Source organism: Odocoileus virginianus, chromosome 17 (assembly GCF_023699985.2).
Source record: "Odocoileus virginianus isolate 20LAN1187 ecotype Illinois chromosome 17, Ovbor_1.2, whole genome shotgun sequence".
In the NCBI taxonomy this organism is placed as follows: domain Eukaryota; kingdom Metazoa; phylum Chordata; class Mammalia; order Artiodactyla; family Cervidae; genus Odocoileus; species Odocoileus virginianus.
This window is the reverse complement of record NC_069690.1, coordinates 22856954-22867280: the sequence shown is the minus strand read 5'-3', so window position 1 is coordinate 22867280 and position 10327 is coordinate 22856954. Positions and strand designations below refer to the sequence as shown.

The following is a 10327-nucleotide window of genomic DNA, read 5'->3' as shown; positions in this document are numbered from 1 at the left end:
CACAGTGCTCTAGCTGGAGTTGGGCTGTGTGGGGGCACTAAACAGTTCAACAGTCCACGTCATGTGAGTTTATCAAGTGCTTGCTTTGGGTCAGGTGTTGTGTTGGTCTCTCGTACTATGAAGGTAGGTCAGTCTTTGTCCTTGACCTCCAGCCATACATAATGTAAGAAGCAGCACTAACTATGAACAAAGTAAGAATGATTCCCTCTGCTTGGCTGATTCAAGGAAGATTCCAAAGTGAAGGGTTGAACTGGGGTTGGGAGAATGAGTAGGAGATCACCAGTCAGAGACTTGGAAATAGGAAGAGAATTTCAGGAAAGGGGGAAAGTGGACATGTGGCTTCTTCCCTGGAAGGCAGAGTGGAGTCGGGTGGGGAGGAAAATAGAACCCAAGGTGAGAAGACAGCAGAGGAGTGTTGGGTTTGTCACCTGGATGGCAGCGTGCCACGTCTCAGGGCTGTCTGCAGAGTCTCTGGGCTGGTGCCCCTCCTGGCCAGAGGTCCCTGGTCTTAGGGACAGATACACTGTTACCCATCTCTGCCCAGAGACTTCAGCATGTTTCCTGTGGGCTGGAACAGCAGCCTTAGAGAGAGAGAGAGAAAGCCAGACCTATAAGGGCCCCAGGAATTCCTGGGCATACTGTTTCCACCCAGCTTTGCTGTCCTGCCAGTCTCCCCATTGCCCACTGCATACGGTGTGAACCACTCAGCCTGACACCCAAAGCCTTCCAGCTTGGCTCCCAGGATTCCTCTCCAACCTCAGCTCTGGTTGCTTCCATGTTATTCCTTTTCCCAACCCTAGCCAGGATGGTCTTGTCACCGTCTCTTTCTTTCTTTCTTTTTTTTTTTTTACAAAATAATATTTGCCACTTCCATCATATAAAAAATTATTTATTTATTTTTGGCTGTGCTGGGTCTTTGTAGCTGCATGGATTTTTCTCTAGTTGTGGCAGTGCATGGGCTGCAGTGGCTTCTCTTGTTGTGGAGCACAGGCTCAGTAGTTGTGGCTCACGGGCTTAGTTGCCCCATAGCATGTGGGATATTCCCAAATTAGGGATCGAACCTGTGGCTCCTGCACTGGCAGGCGAATTCTCTATCACTGAACCACCAGGGAAGCCCTTGTCGCTGTCTCTTGCTTACACCTTTCTCGCATGCCTTTCCTGCACATGGCTCCCAACCTGCAGTGCTCTTTCTGCTGCTGCTGCTGCTAAGTTGCTTCAGTCGTGTCCGACTCTCTGCAACCCCACAGACGGCAGCCCACCAGGCTCCCCTGTCCGTGGGATTCTACAGGCAAGAACACTGGAGTGGGTTGCCATTTCCTTCTCCAAGGTGTGAAAGTGAAAAGTGAAAGTGAAGTCGCTCAGTTGTGTCCGACTTGTAGCGACCCCATGGACTGCAGCCTACCAGGCTCCTCTGTCCATGGGATTCTCCAGGCAAGAGTACTGGAGTGGCTTGCCATTGCCTTCTCCGAGTGCTCTTTCTACCCCATCCCAATACCCAACCCCAGCTTCACCTCCTCCAGGAAGCCCTGCTTCCTTTCTTTTTTAAAAATATGTATTTATTTCTTTTTGAAGTATAATTGCTTTACAGTGTTTTAATTTCTGCTGTACAACAATGTGAATCAGCTATGTGTGTACTCACATGCGTCTCCTCCCTCTTGGCCTCCCTCCCACCACCCCCGTCCCACCCCTCCAGGTCATCACAGAGTACCAAGCTGAGCCCCCTGTGCTGTAGAGAAACTTCCCATTAGCCGTCTGTTTCACACGTGGTGGTGTGTGTATGTCAGTGCTGCTCTCAGTTCCCGCCTCCTTTCCTGACTTCTTCAGCCCACATGAATTTCTCTCTCCTCCATCTCTTGTAACCCTCAGTTGGAACTCGGCCCTCATTTGCTAATATTACAGTGACTTTTGCTGCTGTGATGCTCATCTTCCCACTAGATGGCAAGTTCTCTGAGGACAGATGTTTAGTTGTCTGCTAGGCCTTATAGGAACAGATAACTAAATATCTGCCCTCGGAGAACTTGTTTGAACTGTCCTGAGAGTCAGGGAAGGCTACAGTGAGGAGGTGGCATTTGAGTAGGACAGACAAGTGCTCATCAAAAGAGGCAGAGATATTGAAGATCTAAGACTGGGATGCCATCTCCCAGGCAGCTTGCAGCCCTAAATCTTACACAGAAAAGGTCATGTTTGTAGGAAATACTCAGATGCACCAAGACACAGAAGCACAAGGGGATGTGAGTCTGATAAATCCAGACACACAGACATGCCAGAGACACACTCAGCCTCACTAGGACATGTGAACACTCACATACATGTGTTTACAGGTAGGACAGACACACACAGATGCACACACGGACCCATCTGTAGATGTACATGCCACATACACCTGAAGACTCAGACCCAGACACATACCTCCTCCAACTCCCACCAGTGCCAGAGACACAAAGAGACCTCCATGGATCTTCCTGGGCACACTGAGGCCCATGCAGGAACCTGCACACAAAACCAACAGCTTCTTCCTTCCTTTCTCTTGTCTCAGGTCTCCATCTGCCTTAACAGAGTGGGGAGTGGTCAGTGGGCCCTAGGTCTCTCAGTTTGGGGAGTGTCTATCCAATCCCTTGACCCTGGTCTCTTGCTGGTCAACCCAGATTCTTCTTTCGATGGCGTCCCGAATAGCTTTCTCTGCAACTCCTGTTTTAACCCCAGATGAACTCTTTCTAGGGTTTCCCAGGTGGCTCAGGGGCAAACAATCTGCCTGCTGATTCAGGAGCTGCAGGAGATGCAGTTTCAGTCCCTGAGTCGGGAAGATCCCCTGGAGGAGGGCATGGCAACTATGCCATGTATTCTTGTCTGGAGAATCCTGAGGAGCCTGGTGGGCTGCAGTCCACAGGATTGCAAAGAGTTGGACAACCAAGCACAACAACACGAACCCTTTCTATTCCAAGGGCTTCCTCTCCTCCTCTGGTTTCCTCACCAACTTCTCATTCACTCTTCTTTAATAATTTACACGGCAGTCTTACCTGCTGTTATCTACTCTACGCCAGCCAGTGAGCATTGGGAGCTAAGACATTCTTAAAGAGTTCAGAGATTTCCCTGATGGTCCAGTGGTTAGGAATCTGCCTTGCAAATGTAGGGGACATGGGTTCAATCCCTGGTCGGGGAATTAGGATCCCACATGCTGCGGGGAAACTAAACTTGCTTGCTGCAACTACTGAAGCCTGTTCTCTTTGGAGCCTGAGCACCACAAATACTGAGTCTACACACCACAACTAGAGAGCCCATGTACCACAAGGAAAGATCCCGCATGATGCAATGAAGATTCTTCGAGCTACAACTAAGACCCAATGCAGCCAAATAAATAAATATATTTTTTTAAAAAGAGTTCACCTTCCTTCCTACCTCTGTATCAGCCAACCGGCAGTGATTCTAAGATATCATCTCCCCCAACACCCATGGCACAAACGGGAAGCAGGACCCAGAGAACACTGTCTGACTTCATTCAGCAATTTGGTGACAAAGCCAGGATGTGAATCTGGGGTTCGGATCCTACCCAAGTTTTCATGCACTTTCCCATCCTGTCTGCCATGCATGGGAGGCTATTTCTCATTTCTCTGTCACTCAGGCATTTAGTTTACCCACTTTGCCTTCCTGCCTTTGATTATTCCACTCTCCGCCAGCAAATCTCCTGCCTGACCGCTTACCTGTGAACACAAGTGGGCTCTGCCCTTCACACCATGTACCAGATGCTGCTCTGCTTCCAGCCGGGGAGTTACGGCAGGTATGCCCTGGAGAGGAAGAGCTACCTCAACAGCCTAAGGCCATGCAGGGCAGGAGCAGAGGGGTCACTAAGTAGTTACGCAGGCAACTCCATGGAGATCTATGGCCTCTGCACCCACTGGCCCCAAGAGGATCCTCTGTTCTCAGCCAGCATGGCGCCTTCTCTCTTATCCTTCTAGAGAGACGGAATGGGAGAGAGGAAATGCGCGGGTCTGAGAGCCCAGAACTGGGAAGGCACTCCTCCATGTGGTAACACCTATGTTGGCCCCATGTCCCCAAAGGATGCTCTTGCTCCTCTGCCTCCTTCCGAGGGGGCACTGAGAGGGGCAGGGCTTGTTGACAAGCACACAGCCAGGAGACCCTGGTCTCTCCTCTCTGGAGGTACCTATGCCGAGCTGCAACCATCACCCCTAAACCTGCCACCTCACTGTGACTCCTCTGCTCAGAAAAGAGTTCTTTCTTCTGATGCCATTGTGAGGAGAGTGGTGAAATGCAGCTGAGGACTCTGATGCCCAGTGTCCCAGCATGGACCCCAGAACCTCTTCCCCAAGCCCCAGGGAGCAGCCCTAGGGGTCCCATCTAACCTGGAAGCCCAGGGAGGCAGGAGGGGCTGGAGGTGATGCAGATTCACCCCAGGAAAGCGGGTCATGGGACACGTGTGGCGCTGCTCCTGATGGACCTCAAGGATGCTGCCCTCTATAAGCCCACAGCCCAGGTCAGAGATGCCGGGATCTCAGCCCTGACCGGCTGGTGCTGGGGCAAGACGATTCCCACTGCTTGTTCCAAAGCCCTTTGACTGTCTTGTCCTTCTCACTGGCCTGGCAAAGCAGCCCTCCTGCATCTGGAGGGCCCAGACTAATTCCCAGGCTGATCAGTTTCTCTCGAGGACAGTCTCTACCTTTCTCTCTGTCTCACCTGCCCTTCCTCCACCTGGTGTGCCTTTTAGCACTTGTGGGACTGATAGCCACATCTCAGGGGATGAGCCTCTTTAGCTTGACTGTTCCATTCATTTGAAAACGTTGCTTGGGGCCCACAGGGTGCTGGCCCTGCTGGGCTCCGAGGAGAGTCAGAGGAGTCTTGGAGTGAGTGAGGAGCCCCCAGTGAGTCTCTTATCCTCTCTGCGTGTTTCCTCTTTGGTGAACGGAGAGAAATTAACTGGTAGAGCCTGACTTTCCCTGTCGTGTTGGAGGGTGGGACATTCTGAAATTGCACCCTGAGTGGTAACAGGCAGGTCAGAGAGAGATTTAGGCACAGGGGTAAAGAACCTGCCTGCCAACAATGCTAGAGATGCAAGGGATGCGGGTTCGATTCCTGGCTCCAGAAGATCCCCTGGAGAAGGGAATGGCTGCCCACTCCAGTATTCTTGCCTGGAGAATCCCATGGACAGAGGAGCCTGCTGGGTCACAGTCCAAGGGGTTGCAAAGAGTCAGACACTGAGTGACTAACACTTTCACTTTCACGCTAATGACTGCATGTTTCATGCAGTGGATATGCCACAAGTTACTTAATCACTGTGGTAATTTTGAATAAAAAGTAAGGGAAGTATGTCAACTTACTTTCTTTCACGTGTTACTTTCTTTCACGAAGCTTTCCTAAGATCCCAGAGAAAAAAATTCAGAGTCAAAAAGGTGAATCTTTTTTCTGTGGCTGCTGACAAATGTGGAGAAGAAATTCATCAAGCAAGCTTTTTTACTAATTACACAAGCCATCACCAATGGCTGAGTGTGCCTTCTCCCCACTGTGAAATGCTATTATGATTTTTAGTATTAGTTTTTCTTTTCTTGACTTTAGCTTCTGTGGAAAACAGAACTTTGTTTTCATTTCCTTTGGCTGTTAAATCCATGAGCCGTAATCATGGCTTTACCTGTTTCTAGTAGAATGGAGCCAACTCTGAATCAGGGTCTTGTCTTCTCTTGGGCCTTGCATCTGAAAAGCAATACTCTGCACAACAATACATCTAGGACAGGAGGGGAGTTTAGAAACATATATATATTGCCGAGTTCCTTTGCTATGCACCTGAAACTATCACCATATTGTCAATCTGTTAAACTCCAGTATAAAATAAAAAGTTAAAAAAGAGACATCTAATATTTGCATTTTTTCTTAGTTATAATTCTCAGACAAATGAATAAATACAAGATGAATATCATTAAGTTTTGTATTGGTTAGAATTGACTTGTGTACTGATTTCCAAATATATACCATGATACATGAACACAGAAAGAAATATGTATATAACATTTAAAAATATTTATATTACTTTATTAAATAAGTTAATTTATTTAATAAATAAATAATTAATGCAATAGTTAACTATCTAAATATATGTAACTGTTTTGTTTTAAAATATTTATATATTGGTTTTTGTGTTATAACAATAATATACATATGTTATATTTCTATTTTATAAAAATAAATATTTTTTCATATTTCTTTCTACTTTATCACCCAAGTGAGAAATTATACTCTATGAACAATTATTAGTATTGTTATTATTTTGTAAAGAGGATATCACATTAGTTTGTGTTAATCTTATTTGGGTAAATAGAAAGAAGCTGAAACTGTAAATGATCTTTATTAAGGATCAGAGAACAAACTGAACTTAATTGTGTTTAGAAAGAGTATAAATTCAGAATCTAGAGGAAAAACCTCAGATGCCAGGTCATGACTTTCCATACAACTGGACATTTGATTCCAACTTGTGAAGTTCGTCAGAGTCACCTTCCAGGAGTCATGGACTTAGTTTGTTGAATTTTCTCTGTGGATTCTTCTTAAAGACCTTTCATGTTCTGAGGAGTTTACATGCAACTGTAAATGCTTCAGGGCAAGAATTTATATTGAATATTTTCTTGTCTTAGAATGTGCTTTAGTGAAAATGGAATTAGTAGTGTTGGTTGGATATTGTAATATATTGCTAAATTAAGAACATAGTTTATTATGAATAAACCTAGAAGATTTTGTTAAATAATATAATATGCATTATGGTTCTGAGCTATAAGAATGCTATAATTTGTAAACGTGCCCTGGGCGAAAATTTTGCATCAGTGTTGAACTGCCTTCTGAGGGCAATCTTTATGTCTTCTAGTTCGCATCATTCTAAATAAGTTAAATCCGACATTTTAGAATATGCAGACCTGCTTCCAAAACTGCTATTTTAATTAAGAGTTGAGTCACCCATAACAGTAGAGTAAAGAACACATATTAGTATCTCTGAAACACATACACAGAGTGTACTATCAGATGTAGAAAATATGCAATACAGAAATCAAGACTTCTTGGAAGGCAGACCCTACAGAAATAATACCAGCTTCCCAAAAATTCTGAGGGTCTTCCTAACAGAAACAACTTGTTGATTTTTGTTGTCAATCAAAACATTTGAAAATATAATCCCACAGAAAAGGATAAAATGACAGGTCACCTGGAAAAGACATATTAAGAAACAGGTAGGATTAAACTTGGTTTTATGTACTCACATTGCTTTACAATTTAAAATTTGAAGGAGAAGGCATCATGGGAACTAGAATACTTTAAAATCACACATCTGAACAATGTCAGGTCCTCATGAACATACTCAGGACGGGGGACTCTTTGGCATGCTCTTTTATATAGAACTGAGAGAGCAGCATATGTTTGAAACCACAAACATGAAAGGCGTAAAATGGAGAAGGAAAACATTACTTCAGAAAGAATATATCTAAAAGAGAGTGGCATTCAACCCAAAGGAGTTGACAAGCAGCGGATGTGCACTGGATCCTCAAACATGTAACTTAAGTAGTTAAGTACAATGAAAAAGTTTACTAGATGATTAAAAACACCCTAAGACAGAGAAGTCGGGTTGAGTTCTGCCTCTGGGAATTGTCTGAGAAACCAGTCCAGCTCCTCATCCACCTCTCTGCCCGTGATCACACACACCCCATTCTAGTGCCCCTGAAACTTTACTTATAGAGGTTCTTAGGCTTTGTACCACTATATGTTCTTGGAGTGAGATCTTCCTCATACTTGGGAGAAGAGAGAGGAAAGAATAGGAGATCAGGAAAAAGTATAAGAGAAAATAAGAAGAAGGAAAAATAAGAACATCAACTGCAGGAATGATGAAACATCTGAATCTGAATAATTTGAGATACTTTTGCAGTGACTGAGTTGAGAACGTGGAATTCAAAGGAGCCGTCTATTTCAGGTCTGTGTTGAGGGGATGCAGTAGGAAGTCTGCCTCTCTGTGAGCAGAACCCCAGCGGAAGTCAGGATTTTGTCAAGTTTTCCAGGAAGCCTCAGAAGTCTTGTGGTGGACTTGGAATTTTCCCCAGGGTGTGATCTTTGAAAGTCCAAGGCAGTTTTACCTGGATCTCTAAATCAGGAGGCCACCAGTTGACATCTGAGTCAAGCAATTTTTTAAAATTATTATATAAAAAAAGAATGTATAGGTCAATTATATCTCAATAACACTGGGGAAAAAGAATGGAAGGTAGTATAGTAAAATAACAATAGTAGTATTATAAGTATTTTCTTCTTTGTATTTTAAAAATAATAGCCAGTTCCGGTTCAAGATGGTGATGAAGGAGGATCCTGAACTCTTTCCTCCCACAGACACACTGAACCTACAGCTTCAGATGGAACAATTTCCTCTAAAAATAATAGCCCTTATTTCCTGCAATGGCTTTTACCTAAAGAATTAAATAAGCTATGGACATTTTAAATTCTTATATTATTATAATATATATTATTTATTATATTAATATTTATATATTTATACATAAATGATATATATTAATAATATTATATATAACAATGCATTATTATATATAACATATTACTATATATAATAACATCATTATTATATATTTAATTATTATATATAAAAATAAGTAAAATAATCTGGACGTTTGGGCTTCCCTGATAGTTCAGTTGGTAAAAAATCCACCTGCAATGCAGGAGACTCTGGTTCAATTCCTGTGTTGGGAAGATCTGCTGGAAAGGGGATAGGGTACCCACTCCAGTATTCTTGGGCTTTCTTTGTGGCTCAGCTGGTAAGGAATCCGCCCTGAATGTGGGAGACCTGGGTTCAATCCCTGAGTTGGGAAGATCCCCTGGAGAAGGGAAAGGCTACCCACTCCAGTATTCTGGCCTGGAGAATTCTAAGCACTGTATATTCCAAAGGGTCGCAAAGAGTCAGACATGACTGAGCAACTTTCACTCACATGGACATTTAATGAGATGAGGGCAGAAACTTTGGAACACTGTATGTGTTCCTATTATCGAGTGGTTGATGCCAGTAGAACCAATAAAAGATTTACAGTTAGTGTGACAAAATTCACTAATGGGAATTTAAACCTGGTTGGCAGAACTCAGTGATATCCATCCACAAAATGGACTCACCCACAAGAGACTTGTACTAGACCCAGAAGTTCCTGCCTCTATGATGTCTTGGCAACAGTGAAGATTAAAGGCTTAAAATGGTGGGACAGGGAAAATAAGGAGGCTCTGAAAGAATAGCTCTATCTCATAGGGTTTACAAAAGAGATGTAAAGTGGGTGTAAATGCATGTGAAATGTCAAACAGAGACACTATCACTCCTTTCTTTCCTCTTAGTGCTCGGCGGCAGCTGCCTGCGCTTCTCTTTTCCTCCGCTGCCACCCAGTCCTCCATCAGTTGTCATCACGGGTTTTGAAAACCTGAAAAGCCCTGCCCACCTCTGGGTGCTGAATGATTCCTTGGCGGACAAGAGCTACGTCTAGGGGTCTATGTCGTCACCAGCAAATATGGCAGAATTTGAAGCCGTCTCGGGCCCACCACCTCCTGACTTGTGTCATGCCATGTGTTGGCATATGAAGTGAAAGTCACTCGGTCGCAACTCCATGGACTGAAGCCCACCAGGCTCCTCTGTCTATGGAATTCTCCAGGCAAGAATATTGGAGTGGATTGCCATTCCCTTCTCCAAGGGATCTTCCCAACCCAGGGACTGAACCTGGGTCCCCTGCATTGGCAGGTGGGTTCTTTACTCTCTGAGCCACCAGAGAAGCCCAAGGTATAATCACATCCAATCTTACAAAAAGACCAGCCTGCCAGGGGTTAAGAAAGCTCTGGGCAAGTATGGCCCTGCTAATGTGGAAGGCACCACAGAAAGTGGAGCTACAGATAATAAAGATGATGAGGATATTCATCCCTTTGGATCTGATGAGGAGGAGGAAAGTAAAGAAGCCAAGAGGCTAAGAGAAGAACCCCTTGCACAGTATGAATCAAAAAAAGCCAAACAACCATCACTTGTTGCCAAGTCTCTGTCTTACTAGACATGAACCTTTGGAGAAGTGTGTCAGAAGTATTCATGCAGAAGGCTTAGTCTGCCTCTTCTAAACTAGTTCCAGTGGGGTATGGAATTTAGAAACTTCAGATACAGTGTGTAGTTGAAGACAATGAAGTTGGAACAGATACACTGGAGGAGAAGATCACTGCTTTTGATGAAAATGTGCAGTCTATGGTCATGGCTGCGTTCCACAAGATCCAAAATCCATTGTGGATTTGTGCCCTTAAAGCACAGCTTGAAAGACAGAGAGAGTGA

The 10327-nt window shown here is 44.4% G+C and overlaps 1 pseudogene; it reads left to right on the top strand.

The window, feature by feature from the left end:
- Window positions 1-3731: 3731 nt before the first annotated feature.
- Window positions 3732-10327, top strand: LOC110150336 (elongation factor 1-beta-like; annotated as a pseudogene).